General features: G+C 37.5%; 1 non-coding gene across 1 annotated transcript; it reads left to right on the forward strand.

Annotated features, from left to right (window-relative positions):
• The first annotated feature begins 9,625 nt into the window (after positions 1 to 9,625).
• Positions 9,626 to 9,718, forward strand: LOC136148148 (small nucleolar RNA SNORD116). Its single transcript, XR_010659444.1, has one exon. It is a non-coding gene; the product is annotated as a small nucleolar RNA SNORD116 (small nucleolar RNA).
• The last annotated feature ends 7,801 nt before the right edge of the window (positions 9,719 to 17,519 follow it).

The following is a 17,519-nucleotide window of genomic DNA, read 5'->3' on the forward strand; positions in this document are numbered from 1 at the left end:
AAATTCTCCAAACCAAGCTTCATTAATACGTGAACCGTGAACTTCCAGATGTTCAAGCTGGTTTTAGAAAAGGCAGAGGAACCAGAGATCAAATTGCCAACATCTGTTGAATCGTCGAAAAAGCAAGAGAGTTCCAGAAAAACATCTATTTCTCCTTTATTGACTATGCCAAAGCCTTTGACTGTGTGGATCACAATAACCTGTGGAAAATTCTGAAAGAGATGGGAATACCAGACCACCTGACCTCCCTCTTGAGAAATCTGTATGCAGGCCAGGAAGCAACAGTTAGAACTGGACGTGGAACAACAGGCTGGTTCCAAATAGGAAAAGGAGTACATCAAGGCTGTATATTGTCACCCTGCTCATTTAACTTATATGCAGAGTACATCATGAGAAATGCTGGGCTGGATGAAGCACAAGCTGGAATCAAGATTGCTTGGAGAAATATCAATAACCTCAGATATGCAGATGACACCACCCTAAGGCAGAAAGTGAAGAAGAACTAAAGAGCCTCTTGATGAAAGTGAAAGATGAGAGTGAAGAAGTTGGCTTAAAGTTCAACATTCAGAAAACTAAGATCATGGCATCCGGTCCCATCACTTAATGGCAGATAGATGGGGAAACAGTGGAAACAGTGGCTGACTTTATTTCTCTGGGCTCCAAAATCACTGCAGATGGTGATTGCAGCCATGAAATTAAAAGACACTTACTCCTTGGAGGGCAAGTTATGACCAACCTAGACAGCATATTAAAAAGCAGAGACATTACTTTGTCAACAAAGGTCTATCTAGTCAAGGCTATGGTTTTTCCAATAGTCATGTATGGATGTGAGAGTTGGACTATAAAGAAAGATGAGTGCCAAAGAATTGATGCTTTTGAACTGTGGTGTTGGAGAAGACTCTTGATAGTCCCTTGGACAGCAAGGAGATCCAACCAGTCCATCCTAAAGGAAATTAGTTCTGGGTGTTCACTGGAAGGACTGATGTTGAAGCTGAAACTCCAATACTTTGGCCACCTGATGTGAACAGCTGACTTATTGGAAAAGACCATGATGCTGAGAAAGATTGAGGGCAGGAGGAGAAGGGAACGACAGAGGATGAGATGGCTGGGTGGCATCACCGACTCAATGGACATGGGTTTGGGTAAACTCCGGAGTTGGTGATGGACAGGGAGGCCTGTCCCTCCCTGTCCCACGCCGGGAGACCTGGCATGCTGTGGTTCATGGGGTCGCAAAGAGTTGGACATGACTGAGCGACTAAACTAAAAAGAAATTCATGGAATCATCACAGAATTTGGTCTAGCAAGGTTTTTTTTTTTCCCCTTTGATAAACTGTTTTTCCTCTTATGATAAAAGAGATCCTTGATTCCTGAGCTGTCCCTCTTATCACTTAACAGTATAAGAGACAGAAAGCTTACAATTCTGATTTCCTCCAGTGGGATTCCTCACTTTACTGAAGCATACATAACTTGTACATCTATGACAAACTGCATCACAGGCCGGAGCTATAGTGACTCACTTGTTCCCTTGATCTCTTATTTATCTTTTGCGTTGCTGTTTTGGCTGTTCAGTGGTAAATTGAAGTAAACACAACCTTAAACATAGCTCATGTCATCATTCTAGATCAAGCTTTGTGGCCTGGCTAATTCATATTATCTCCCGGTTTCCTATTACCCATATTTTTATTTCTGTGTTGCTCTATACTTTAAACAGAGGTTTTTCTGTCTTACCATGTGTTGGTCATCTTCCAACCTCACCATGTACCTACCTCTGGACTTCATGTTGAAAGAGAAAAATAAAAATGTATTAGTTTAAATCCGTGTGTTGAGGTGTCTTTTACTTTTAACTGCATACATTCCTTAGCTGATTCTCTTGGCAGAATTCTGTCAGGGAGGACTGTTCTACGTGCTAAGTTGCTTCAGACATGTCCGGCTCTTTATGACCCTACAGACCGCATACTGCCAGGCTCCTCTGTGCAGGGTTAGCTAACTCAGTGGCTCAACAAAACCATTAGAAACTGTGATGCTTGCCATCTTTCTGCTCTTCCGTTTCCTGTGCTAAGCAGATTCCTCATCGTTGCTTGATGACTGCAGCCGTGCCAGACATTGCCAACGCTATGTCAAGAGGAAGGGAAAAAGGAAATATTTATCTTGGATCTCTTTTTAAGAGAAGGAGGATATCCCTCCAAAGTCTCAACAGACTTCTCATGTCTCGTTGGACAGAACTGGGTCACGTGTACAAGCAAACCAAAGCTTTGTAAAGACGTGAGATGACCATGCTGGGGAAGGAGATGGATTTTGTCTTCCCTTAAAAGAAGTGGCTACATGGAAGACAACTCATAAAAGCAAAGTTCCATTAGGAAGAAGTGCAGTTGCTGGGGTAGCAACTGACTGTCACAGGAATACAACTGATCTCTTTGTAGACCACTACCACTGAGGAGTGATCCTTAGAAAGATATGGAATATTCTGGTAACCTGACATAAGGGAACAAAGACTAGTTTTTATCTGGACAAGTTAATTTAATTGGAAAATGGATGTTATCGTATGATCTTATAGAATAGTGCAGGGTGATGAACTCCTATCTAAGAGAGAGAGTTACACTTAGAGGAGGTATTTTGTGTAAAAGGTAATCATTAAAGATATGCTACAAAATAGCCCATAGGGCAGACTTACTTTCACTTGCATGGCTTAGCTTCTTGGAGAGTAATTCCATTCTAAGGCAGGTACATTAATACAAATATCTGAAAAATGAGAATTGCAAGGAATGAGAAGAAAGTATGATGATGTGACTTCCTAGCCATGGTTTATTTTTGAGGTGAAGGCTTCAGTTGATTCTTAATTAAGTTTTGCAGAACCTTGCTGAGAAATTTGATCTCAGCACCTGAGATTTGTTCCCAGCAGGGCTCTTGAGGTTTAGTGGGCTTGTGAGGATGACTGAAGAGTCTGGCAGCCTAAGAACGATGAGGACTCATTTCTGAAGAACACGGAGAAGGACCCTGGAGTTTTCGCATTAGAAGATAATTAAAAAGAAAAAACTTACAAGCTCGATAGCTAATGGGAAGTTGCTATATAATACGGGGAGCTCAGCCCGGTACTCTGTGACAACATAGAGGGTTGAAGTTGGGTGGGCAATGGGTGGGAAGTTCAAGAGGGAGGGGACATATGTATACTTATGGCTGACTCATATTGTTATGGCAGATACCAACAATACTGTAAAGCAGTTATCCTCCAATTAAAAATAAACTTTAAAAAATTACAAGTGAATAGAAGTAGGTCAATATATCATGAATAATCATATAGGTCTATCTAAGCAAAATTAAAAACAGACGGTGATAAACTATATGTGTCTTTTTGGAGATATCCACTCAAAAAGATGGGCATATTGAGTCCAGCTATTGCTCAAGGCAGAATTAAAAATAGTTAATTTTTGCCTCATTAAAAGATTACCTTCCTCCTTGCTCGTGGTTCTTGGTAACAGGCTGTATAATGTTCTTAGCGATCTGCACGGGCTTGTTTAGTGTAAAATGTGCCCTGTCCCGTTTCTGCACAGCTATGGAACATTAGGAATCGGTTCTCCTTTTCAAAAATCATTTTCTTATTCTTCAGTATTTATTATTTGGCCAAATAGCTACACGATGATTTTATAGTCTAGACCAACACAGCTCTTAAAGCATTTAAATAACTGTTTATTTTTTCACATTTTATAATTTTATTTATAAAACTTTTAATATGAGCTTGAAATCTAACCAACACTGAAAAAGCAGATAAAATTTGATTTTGTCAGAGTATGTGGATGAGAAATGGACCTGTTACTGGCCCCTGTTATAGCCCCAGTTAGTCTAAATATTTAGTTCTCCTTAAGACCTTCCAACAGGTGTTGTACTTCCTGGCAACCTAATGCTAGGGCACCATAATTTCCTTCCAATATTAAACTATAATCTGCATATGAATCTTGGGCTCAGATTCCAGGTCTGCCACTGCTAGAAGGTTAAACTTGCAATTTGGGGCAAGATGCTTAGTCTCTTTGTGCCTCAGTTTCCTCACCTATGAAATGGGAGCTAATAATATTATACACACACACACATGTATATGTATATATATCTTAGAGTTGTTATGAGGACTGAATTAGTTAACACAGGTAAAGTCATTTAGAACAGTGTCTGGCCTAATAAGCATGCAATAACATTAGTTAATATTATTCCAATAGTTATTTAGAAAATACTTAAAAAACAATTCTTAATCCTTGAGAGATATCAAGGGTCTTTTAAAGATTCTTATGGAGAAAATTATAAAACATTTTAATAAAATGTTAGTGAAATAAAAATTAAAAATATTTTGTTAGTTATTTTATATATGTAAAATATAAGACCTGAAAATGGACAGATGCCATGTTCATAGATTCAAAGAATCCCATATCATAATGATGTATATAAAATTACAAATAAATTCATTTCCAGGCAGAATACCAATTAGGTGTTTTGCCATGAAATTTGGTGTTGATTCAAAATTTATATGGAAGAATTAAGATCCAAGAATAAGGGACAAAGAAAAAGATTGGGAAATTGCCTCACTGGGTATCTAATCTCATTATAAAAAACTGCAGTAATTAAAATAATGTACTAGAAGTTAACTAGAAATAAACTAAAATTTACCTTACTAGAGGTAAAATAAAAAGCTAGAGTAGAATAGAGAATTCAAGAGACACTAAATAACATAAATGGAAATTTTCACTTTCTAAAAAAGTAACATTACAAATTAAAGAATGAAGAATAAACACAGTAGGGACCATTGGCTATCTACATTTAAAAATTAAACTTTTTCTCTACTCAAATTGTGTAAGAAAGAGTAAAGATGACTGGAAGATCTAAATGTAAACATATATTTAGAAAGAGCTGAATGTATCCAGCTGAAAATCCTGATTATGAAGACAGAGTGTGGGGGTAGGGAGTTAAAATAGACTTCAGTTCTATCTAGATTGATTTCTTTTTTATAAGACTGGAATCAGTTATGAACAGCAAGAATAGGGATGTTTGCTATCTCAGTAATTATATTTTTGTGTTTTCAAAATTTATCAAATAGAAAAATGTAAAAAATACAGAAGATGACATCTTGTAATTGATGAAGAAAGTTTTCCTGTTTTTTGGACTGAATTTTTGGAGACTTTAACACAGAAAGACTTGGAGTACTCTGCACATAGCATATCAACATTTATACCAGAAAAAGCTAGACCATCATGGATTTGAAATGTCTACCATAAAAGTAGACAGTTAGATAATAAGAGCAGAGTAGTGAACTAGGACCAAGATAAAAGCATTAACACAGTCATTCCTAGCTAAGAATTTCATCTTTGATATTATAAGAGGAATTCATGCAAATCCTATCATCATATTGTATGCTTTCATGTATTCAATCTCTTGAACACATATTTGTTGAAAATCTTTTCTGCATTAGACGTGAAACTAAATGTTGAGGACGCAACAGTGCGGGACAAGACCCTGCTCTCAAGGTCAATCTGTGGTGAGAAGGACACGTCTAAAATAATATTACCCAGAGAAATGTGTCATTGCAAAATTTGATCTTGTTATGAAAGAAAACTAATGGCAATTGTGTGTTATCTGGAATTCATCATCAAATTTATTGAAGAAACACTTTGTAGTTAAAATCAATTCTTTGTCAGTTATCAATTTATTGCCTCTCAACCCTAGTTCCATGCATCATAATTCTGTATACGATTGTGAATAAAAGTCGTTATATCTTTTCATAGTCTGTGACTCATTAAAAAAACCTAGTATGATTCTTTGTTTAAAACTTTGTTTCAGAGTTAAAACAATGTCTGTGTAGTAGGTTGAATAATGGCCCCCAAAGATATCCAGGTCTTACTCCTTGGGACCTGTGAGTATAACCTTATTTGGAAATAGGGTCTTCACAGATGTAATTAAATTAAAACAAGATTATACTACCTTAGTGAAAGTGAAGTGAAGTCGCTCAGTCGTGTCCGACTCTTTGCGACCCCATGGACTGTAGCCCACCAGGCTCCTCCCTCCTTGGGATTCTCCAGGCAAGAGTACTGGAGTGGGGTGCCATTTCCTTCTCCAGGGTCTCCAGATCTCTCCATTTCCTTCTTCAGGGTCTCCAGATCGTCCCAACTCAGAGATTGAACCCCGGTCTCCTGCATTCCAGACAGACGCTTTAACCTCTGAGCCACCAGGGAAGTCCTACTACCTTAGAGCAGGCACTAAATTCCTTAAAAGAAGAGAGAAATTTGCAAAAGAAAATCTCAAAACACTTGCAAACTAAACAGCACACTATAAATAAACCCATATTCTAAATATTCATAGAGGAAGTCTCAAAGTGAAATGAAAAAATGGAAATGAAAAATTGCATTCCTCAAAGAGGAAATGAAAAAATGCATTGAACTGAATGAAAATGAAAATGTACCATATTAATATTTGTGGGACATTACTAAAGCAGGTGGAGGGAAGCTTATAGCCCTCAATGCATTGGAAAAGAGAGAAAGCCTCAGATCAGTAGCCTGAAACCCTCACTTCAAGAACCTAGAAAAAAAAGCAAAATAAACTGAAACCAAACAGAAGGAAGAAAATAATAAAGATAAAAGCAGAAGTCAATAAAATGGAAAGTAAGAAAATCAGTGAAACAAAAGGCTGGATCTTTGAAAAGATCCATAAAACCGACTGTCTTCTACAAAGACTGAGGCAAAAGAAGAAAGGGCGTAGATCACCAATATCAGGAAGAAAGGGATTATCTCTAAAACCAATGCAGACGTCAAAATGATGGTGAGAGGTTACTGCAAACAGTTCCACAAGCAGAAACTTTTCGTTTTAATATTTTTATTTATTTATTTGGCTGTGCCAGGTCTTAGTTGAGGCATGCAAGATCTTTAGTTGTAGCATGCGAACTCTTAGTTGTGGCATGTGGGACCTAGTTCCCTGACCAGGGATAGAACCTGGGCCCCCTGCCTTGGAAGCATAGAGTCTTAGTTTCTGGATCACCAGGGAAGTCCTGACACACAGAAATTTGACAGCTTAAGTGAAATGGACCAATTGCTCAAAAAACAAAAAACACAAACTACTTCATCTCACCTAATATGAAATAATTAATTTGAACAGTCCTGTGAATATTAAATAAATTGAACTTGTAATGAAAAAAAATAAAAACCTTCAAAAGAAATCTCCGAGTCCATCTGTTTCACTGGAGAACCCTACAAACCACTTGAAGAAGAATTAATACCAATTCTACACCATCTCTTCTAGAAGAAAGAGGAGAGGGAACCCTTCCAATTTATTTTATGAAGCTCATATTACTCTGATACCAAAACCAAAGACAGCACAGAAAAATAATAAAACCGTAGACAGTGTTTCCTATGAATATGGATGCAGAAATCCTTAATGAAATATTAATAGAATTCTTAAATGTATATTATAAATGACATTCCATGGATTTTGTACCAGGGATATAATAATAAATCTAGAAATCCAATGAATGATTTTATTTTTTGAAAAGACTTGAGCAAAGAATGAAATATAAAACTGTGGGAAATTTTTTTATTTACTTAAGTTTTGTTCTTTAAACACAGAGTAGGCGCCATCACTCCATGAAGTGCACTATACTGTTTAGTTATTATGTGAGCTGCATACAACCAAGAATATAATCTATACTGTTGATTCCATTATCTTCTACTAGTGACACACTTTCCTTTAAGGCAAATTTATAACAACTTTGTATATTTTCATAAATAGCATTTATAAGACTATAACATTTTTAAGAGGACTATGGCTATAAAATTGTTTTTAAAATGAATATCTAAAATCACTGCATGGCTTTATTAATAATATGTATATTTGGCTTGTTAAAAATCATTTCTTAGTAAATGATTACACTTACAAATATAAACTTAGGTGAATCATTGCCTCTACTGAACACCCAGTGATCAAGCATTGTCAATTTCAAAAGGCTCTTAAATAAAAGCAGTCTTTTTCCTACTCTCTCTTAGAAACAAGTTATGAAAATTAAAGGACATGCAATCTATTTTTATCAAACATGAAATGAACAAATTTCTAGGAAATTATTTTTAATATTTTACAGAGAATCTCATGAGATCCAGGTCAGAGCACTTTAATGGCTAGCTGAGGATGTAACGGGCCAGTACCAAGCATCAACTTTATTTTCCTGTGTATCTGTGTAGATATAATTTCCAGATGTTTGGATATTTTTTTGTAGTAAGATTACCTAGAATACATCTCAGTGATGAAACCATAATGAAGACAGTTTATATAGCTGAGTATTATCATTTTTCAATGATGAGAAATACAAAGCAGAATAGAATAACAAAAGCAAACAAAAATGACAGAGGCAACAACAAAAACATTTTTTAAACCTTAAAAATTACATTTATGAAGCCAATAATTATTCTTTGTAATTTTATCTGGCAATAAATATAATATTGGTAGGTAGTAATGTGTAGTGGTTTATTATTGTGTTTAATACTCCTTTGTATAAAATGGTATTATCATTCGTATGCATAGGACCACAGTGGTTTTTATTTTCATGAAGACCAAGTAGCAAGCACATTTGTAACACTGAAAAGTTGGATTCAGTCCATTTAAATAAACACAACCTCATACACAGAGCTCATTAGTTTATCCTCAGTTGATGTATAAAATTTTGAATCAATCTTAATTTGCCAGCTGAGTGGCATATGAGATCTCAACAGGCAGTGTTTATTAATTTTGATGAGGACTTCATATATTTCTACCCTGCTTCTGAAAGATACAAAAAGGAAATTGGAGTTTTTGTAGTTAGTTAAGGAATGAATGAAAAATCCAGTTTACCCTAAACTTCAGAGCAGGAGTTGAACTTTAGGATTTCTTTTGTTGGCTTTCCTCCAGGTGCCTCATAAGAACCTGATTTTTGGTTAATTTTTGTATTTTCATGTGTGAACTCATTCCCTTCTTTGAAATTGTCTTTTTCTTTAAGAAAATACCCTTTATGCATGATTGGATTTTAGACTCATGCATCTATTTGCTCCTCTCCTGATTTTACAAGGACTTTTTCTAGAAAATGACATTACGAGATTCCTGGCATATGATTGGATTGGCAAATAATTCAGGTACATGTGAAAAAATATCAATGAGAAATCAGAAAAATTATATATATATATATATATATATATATATATATATATATATATAAAACAATACCAAGCGCTCATAAGAATGTAGGGAAAGATTAAACCATATTGAATGTTGATTGGAGTGTAAGTTAGTTGATGACTTTGGAGAGCAGTTTGTGAATATCTTGTAGAGATGAATTTGCACCTGCCTCTCCATCCCACCATTATACATCTTTACCCTAAAAGACCCCAGGCATTTGTGCACTGGGAGAGTCTTTGAGCAGATTTGTAACAAGGGAGATAATCCACTTAACAAAGAATAAATGTATAAGCCATTGTTTAGTCAGACAATTACTAAGCAACATTTAAAATAAATCTTCCAGATCTACAAGAGGAAGTATGGTTAACTTCAACAATGCAGTGAGGAGTAAAAAGGAGTAAGCTGCAAATTATACATAAGTATAATTCATTTATGTAGACTTAAAAAACAGTACTATTGATCGATGACGACACCCTCTCATGCATTCCTTGGAAAATCTGAACAACATGAGTGAGAACTCACTACCGTCTCCTCATCGAAACTGAGGTCCAGCACGTAAAAAAAAAAAAAAAAAAAAAAAAAACAGTACTATTTATGGATGCTGCGTATGTAATAAAGTAGAAAAACATCATAGATATAAGACACACCATCATTAGGATAGTGGTTACTTCTGGGCGTGATGATGGCAGCTTGAGGATAGAGATGTGGGTGTAACACTTCTTTCCTTAGTGAACAGTCAGAGACTTGAAGCAAAGAGAGCGAAATATTAGCTTATATTTAATCTTGGTATTTTAGCTCCGTCACATTTACACCTCACATTGCCTTTTGTACTCTTACATGTTTAAATGGTTTTATAGTGAAGGGAAAAAATCCTGGTCATCAATTGCAAAGGCTAATTAGGTGAATTCAGATAAGTTCAACCAGGTGAATGTAACTCTCATGGGGTCAAACCAACAAAGCAGGGAATTGAAGTTTTTCTCCTAAACTGGCCCAAGGGACTAGCAAGAGGAATCAATTTGTCAAGGAATGAACTTTGAAAATAGACTAGGATAAATTGCTGTTCTCATGGGAACTTAACCTTCTCTGAAGTATTCTTCTCTAAAGGAACTTTGAGACGTTAAATTCTCCAGTGCTCATATTTTCTCAATAATAAAAATAATGATAATTGCATAAAATTATATTCAGATTCTGCTAAATGATTTATACATTTTTCTCATATAATCATCACAACGTCTCTATGAAGTAGGTATTACTATAAATCACATTTAAAGATGGGCTAAGTACTTTCCCTGTTCATATAGCAGAGCTAGGACCTTGCTAGTAAGATTAACCATTAGAATCATTTACCCTACAAGTGGGTTTCCTAGGTGGCGCTAGTGGTAAAGAACCTCCCTGCCAGTGCAGGAGATGTAAGAGATGTGGGTTCAGTCCCTGGGTGGGAAGGATTCCCCTGAAGGAGGGCATGACACCCTACTCAAGTATTCTTGCCTGGAGAAATCCCATGGACAGAAGAGCCTGGTGGGCTACAGTCCATAGGGTTGCAAAGAGTCAGGCACAACTGAACTGACTTAGCATGCATATACTCTGCAAGTACAAGAAATTAATATCAATCAACAGAACATTAAAGGTAACATGAATGGTCCTTTCAACATCCCTCTGCTTTCATTTTATGGTAGACATTCCTTCTGAGTTGCTACCAAAATAGTTTGATAATTAAGAAAGATTAAGCAGCAGCAGCAAGCAGATGTACTGACTTTGTACCGTCTCTTTTGCATCTAGCCTTTAACAGAGTTTCTGTTTGTTTCAGTGTTAGGAGCTTAAAAACTACTGAATATGAATATATGAATATTTGAATATGTACACATAAGTTGATACTAACAATGGCAGAGCCAGATGACCTCTGGATCATAGTTCCTAGAACAGGGATCAAACCCCCACCGCTTGCAGTGGAAGTGTAGAGTTTTAACTACTGCACCACCAGAGAAGTCTTAAGATATTGCTACTTGTAAATTTCCTTCCAGCTCAAAAAGATTGTTAGAGTGTTTAGATATTGATTCTATTCCTGAGAAATAATAACCTTTTAATTAAGAAATAGGATTTGCTCATTTGATCCCCTGGAGAAGGAAATGGCAACCCACTCCAGTATCCTTGCCTGGAATATCCCATGAACAGAGGAGCTTGGCAGGCTACAGTCCATGGGGATGCAAAGAGTCGGACACAACTGAGTGACTTCACTTCACACAGTCCATGGGATTCTCCAGGCCAGAATACTGGAGTGGGTAGCCTTTCCTTCTCCAGGGGACCTTCCCAACCCAGGGATCGAAGTCAGGTCTCCCACATTGCAGGCGGATTCTTTACCGTCTGAGTCAGCAGGGAAGCCCACTTGAGTATTAAACGATTTTAAAATTGAGAAATTGAGTAGGTAGAGTTTTGATAGAATAAGATCAAGGCAGAAAAATTGTCTGAAATAGTCCTTAAGTATATTTATTTCTCTCAGAAATGGGAGAAAGCTGATGATGACAGGATGGGATTTTGTACTGGATGAAGAAAAGCTAAGTTTCTGAAGTTATTTTGGTAGAGATCTACATCATATTTTAGGATTAATTATTGAGCCATCAGATGTTCCAATAAGTAATTACTATTTTTCATGCACCGAACTGTGCTGTCGTACGAGTAGGATCTCATGCGGTCCTGACAAGCGTATATACTCATTTTGCAGGTGAGAAAACTGAGGAGGTGAGAGAAGGCGTAAAGGACCCAAGGTCACACAGCTTGGAAACAGTGGAGTCATGGTTCAGCCTAGAGTAGGATTCAGATGCACTTAGGCAACTCTGCCTTTCTTCCATCTTTAGGTTGTTAAGGGGTCCCAGTGCGAAAATTCCCATAACTGACTAGCTTTTGGGAAAAGCAGGTGAATCTGAACTCTGAAACCTACAACCCACCCCGCCCCCCTTTTTATGGCAGGCTGATCATTTTCTGCTTGTTATGAGAAGCTGTCAGGAATAAGGAGAGTAACCTAAGACACCTCAATAAGGGAGTTCTTAAAGATAGGATAAAGTTTAATGGCAACAAATGTTCTGTTTGGAAGACATGCTAGGGAACCATGGATAGCATTTTTTCTCCTTTTTAGCCATAATATGATTAGAAGTCTAGTAACCTGAATTGCTTTGCAGGCAGAGAAACCATAAAAAGACTTTGAAAGAGAAACGGAATTCAGAATATTTTATTTTGTCTTTTATTACAAAAGAAATCCATGCACATGGTGGAAGATTAGAAAATGTTGGCAATCAAAGAAAAGAGAAAAGTTTACGAAATCTGTATCATTGAGTGATATACATCATATTACCTTGGGGTGCAGAACTGTATATATGTTTTTTGAGAATCAAGTCATGCCGTGAAACCTGTTTGGTTACTTGATTATAGCTTTTTAAAACGTTAAAAAAAAATTAAAAGCATTTACTTTCATTCTTTAGGGCATAAATGGAGCTACAGAAACGTGAATACAGTAAGTGTATATTCATGAGACCTTGAACTACTTTTTGTAAATCTGGCTTGAATGCCGTGTATGCTCCTCCTGTGTTTTTATTCAAGGTGGTTGGTCGCAATTATGATATAGTTCTTGAGGCCAGCCATTGGGTGACTCTCGGGACCTTCATGGGTTAAACTGTGAAACTGACAAACCTGTATGTCAACTACGATTCTTCTTCAAGGTTGGAAGAGTAATCCAGGGCCAAAATTAAAACAGAGGTAGCCGTAATGTTTGAAAGGTAACAGAGATCCTACAGAGTATGTGTGTACTTCACACATGAGGAACGAGAGAATTCTGAAACACTGTCCAAAGTCATACAACTAGTTCCTGGTGAGAGACTGCAGCTGAAATCCAGCTGTTTTAGCTTCCCGTCCACTGCTTTTTCATCTATTGCACGTGCCTCTCACTAAGGATCCATCTCATAACCCTGCAGAATAGAGCACTGTGTTGTTCAGTCACTAAGGCACGTCCAACTCTATGTGACCCCATGGACTGCAGCACGCCAGACTTCCCTGTCTTTCACCATCTCCCGGTGGTTGCTCAAACTCATGTCTGTTGAGTTGGTGATGCCATCCAACCATCTCATTCTCTGTTGCTCCCTTCTCCTCCTGCCCTCAATATTTCCCAGCATCAGGGTCTTTTCCAATGAAGAGCACTGTGTGGTTGGGTTTATTAGGGGCAATATTTCCAACCCCCAGACTCATAGCCCTACATAAGGAGAGGGTCCCTGAGAACATCTCCACCATTAAGAAATTCCAGGAAGCACAGTAATTGTTCCCATTAACTCTTTAAGTCCTTTCTATCATGGGAAGAACATAATGTCCATTCCCAGATCTTAGAATTCAGGACAGCCATTGGAAAGATTTTTTAAAATTAGCTTTTCAATCCTATGAGCTATGAGGCTTGGTGGGATTTAAGGTGGAGGGATAAATGTGTGAAAGAAGCTGGCCAGAAAATAGCCACAGATTTAACTTCACCAGCAGGAATATTTTTCTTTTTTGTCCTCCCTTTGTCAGTTATCATCTTCTTCATCATCACTATGACTTTAAAAAAAATTCATCTCATGCATACTGTAGTCAGATACTGAATTCAGTGTTTTCATATGCATTATCTCATTTAATTTTCTAAATCAAGTTATGTTATTTCCATTGTATAAATTAGAAAACTGAGGCCCAAGAGACCTTAAGTAATTTGGTCAAGGGTTTCCTACCTAGTAATCAAGCTAGGATTCTAACTTAAATCTTTGAATCTCTAGAACCCATGCGCTTTGCAATCTATTGTACTGTTCTGATAAACAGATCAAATTGCCAACATTCGTTGAATCACAGACAAAGCAAGAGAGTTCTAGAAAAACATCTATTGCTTCATGGACTATGCTAAAGCCTTTGACTGTGTGGATCACAATAAACTGTGGGAAATTCTCAAAGAGATGGGAATACCAGACCACTTGACCTTGCCTCCTTAGAAGCCTGTATGCAGGTCAAGAAGCAACAGTTAGAATCGAACATGGAACAACGGACTGGTTCAAAGTTGGGAAAGGAGTACATCAAGACTGCTTTGTCACCCTGCTTGTTTAACTGCTATGCAGAGTACATCATGCAAAACGCCGGGCTGGGTGAAGCACAAGCTGGAATCAAGATTGCTGGGAGAATTATCAGTAACCTCAGATATGCAGATGACATCATCCTAAAGGCAGAAAGTGAAAAGGAACTAAAGAGCCTCTTGATGAAGGTGAAAGAGGAGAGTGAAAAAGCTGGCTTAAAACTCAACATTCAAAAAACTAAGATCATGGCATGCAGTCCCATCACTTCATGGCAAATAGATGGGGAAGCAACAAGAAACAGTGACAGACTTAATTTTCTTGGGCTCCAAAATCACTGTGAACAGTGACTGCAGCCATGACATTGAAAGACCCTTGCTCCTTGGAAGAAAAGCTATGACAAACCTAGACACATATTAAAAAGCTGATACATCACTTTGCCGACAAAGGTACATATAGTCAGAGCTGTGGTCTTTCTAGTAAATCATGTATGGGTGTGAAAGTTGGACCATAAAGAAGGCTAAGAGCCAAAAAATGCTTTCAAACTGTGGTGTTAGAGGAGACAATCCTAAAGAAAATCAACCGTTAATATTCATTGGAAGGACTGATGCTGAAGCTGAAGCTCCAATATTTTGGCCACCTAATGTGAAGAGTCAACTCATTGGAAAAAATCCTGATGCCTGGAAAGACTGAGGGTAAGAGGAGAAGGAGGAGGCATAGGATGAGATGATTGGATGGCATATCAGTTTGAGCAAACTCTGGGAGATGGAGAAGGACAGGGAAGCCTGGTGTGCTGCAGTCCATGGATTTGCAAAGAGTCAGACATTACTGAGCGACTGAACAACAACTGATAAACCTCCATGAGTGCTGAGATCCAAAAACCCAAGTCAGAGTGCAGAGTAAGCTTGACCGTGATCTGAACAGTGGCAAAAATGAGGTCTAAGCTGGGGCACAGAAGGTCTGTGGTGGTGAGCTTTCAGGTTTGTGCAGTTTAGTACTAGAAATTTGATCTCTCTATCATTGAGGTCATGCTGGGAGTCGAGGAGTGAGAAAGATCTAACAAGATCAGGCTGAAGGCCACGGGTGAGAAAGATCTAACCAGATCAGGCCGAAGGCCACAGCCGTACTATTTGTGTAGCAGGAAACATAGATGAAAATTAGGAATCAGGGCAGACCTCCAGCTGGGTAGAATGGCTCTGGGATTCATGCTGGATGCTCATGAAGGTGCCACAGGGGCACAATTCACGCTGAACACCCTACACCAGGCACTGATGTCGCATGCTGATTCCAGACTAAGCCTAAATCTCTCACATATGACACCGTATGGAAACTGTAGTGGAACGAAGTGCGGCTCATGTGCTATTTTCAGTGTCTGGCTAATGAGACACTTATGTGTGTTCTGGCTGAAGACCAGGGATGGGGATGGGAATGGTGAGGATCTCCAGCTAGAGGAAAAAAAGTACAGATGATCATGGGTTGGTGAAGGAGCCAACTCAAGGTAACAGAAGTCACCCTGAGAGGTAGAGGGACAGATTTCTCTCTCTGTTAGAGGGTGTGCACATTTTCCAATGTGAATATCTATAGCAGTAATTCTCGAAGTGTGGTCCCCAGTGGGTAGGACAACAGCATCAGAACCACATGGGGACCCACTTGAAACACACATTCTTAGGCTCCACCTGAAACCTAATTAATTAGACACTCTTGGGGTAGAGTCAAACCTTCTGGGTGAGTGGTATCGAAATGAAGTTTGAGACCCACTGACTTGCAGCATTACAGCATTTATTTATCAGAGCAACTGCATGAGTTAAGTATTATATTTTGCAGAAGATAAATCCAGGAGATGTCAATTAATGTTAAGTATCATACCCAAGATTACATAACTAGTAAATAGTAAAATTGCGATTAAACTTGACTGTTGCATGGCTGAAGTTATGTATGCTTCCAGATATTTTAAACTGTTAACTGAATTTAATCGTTTGGTTAATATGTTTGGATATTTTCTTCAGAGGTGATTATCATATCATGAATATCATAGGTCATATCATGACATGTCATATATCATGACATATGTCATGGATTGTATTATATCAAACTCTTAATTTATTTTGCCTCTAACATAGCATTTAGATGATATAAGAGGAGCTACATTCTGCATGGAATTATATTGAAGAGCTTCCACATTAACCAGCTTCCCCTCCTCTTCCCCTTAGCTCTTTTTCTTCCACAATTTATTTAGAATTTCAATGCTATGAAAGTTGAGAATAGTCCAATAAGCAACAGTATATCTTTATTTAGAATTACCAGTTAACATCTTGCCACATATGCTTTTTCTTTCTGTGTGTGTATAATCACATGTATCTCACATAAATATATTTTCCTGAATTATTAAACATAAATTACAGATAGTTTTAACAGTTCACCTTTAAATAATTTAGCATGTAAGCCAAGGACAGAGGCTTTCTCTAACACAACCACAAAGCTGCTAGACACCAAATAAGTTTAACATTTGTTCTGTAATATAATAAAAATATATGGTCTATATTCAAATTTCTCCAATTATTAAAGAAAAGGTTCCATATGTTTTTAAAGTTCAAAATTCAATCAAAATTATGTAATGCATTTTGCTGCCATGTCTTTTTCATCTTGTTTATCCAGAGCCATGCCTCTTTTTGTTTGCTTTTATGCCACTGGCATTTTTGGAGTGTGGGCTAGTTGTCTAAAAAATATCCCACTTCCCACTTGTGTACTTCCTGTTGCATCACATTAGGAAGCACACGATGTCTGTTTGTGCCTTTCTTGATGAGCAGTTTAGTTATTTAGTTAGGTGGTGTCTGCTGGATCTCTGCAGCATAGAGGTACTCCTTCCTCTTATAAATCAGAAGTGGTATGTGGGATGGGATCATAGGATGGATTATCCTGCTCTTCAACAGTTTTTCACTCAATGGCTTTAGCATCCATTTGGATCCTTGTCTGAATCAGATATCACACAGGGGGTTGCAAAATGGTGATTTTTTTGGAAGGCAGCTATGCGCACCACTGTATGACCAATGCTGCACAAAATGGTGCTTTTTTAAAATTCTATTACTTCTACATTTATTTTCTAGCATTCTTCTAGAAGGAAGAACCCCTTCCTCCATCACTTTCCCATTTTCCTCTCTTATTTTTGTATGTACTAAGTATGTATGTGTTATCACTATTTACTTTGATTATATTTTCTTAATAATGTCTTTAAATTCATGTTTCAGGTTGATAAGTCTATTATCTTTTAATGCCGAAATACAT

This window comes from Muntiacus reevesi, chromosome 16 (assembly GCF_963930625.1).
Source record: "Muntiacus reevesi chromosome 16, mMunRee1.1, whole genome shotgun sequence".
Taxonomy (NCBI): Eukaryota; Metazoa; Chordata; class Mammalia; order Artiodactyla; family Cervidae; genus Muntiacus; species Muntiacus reevesi.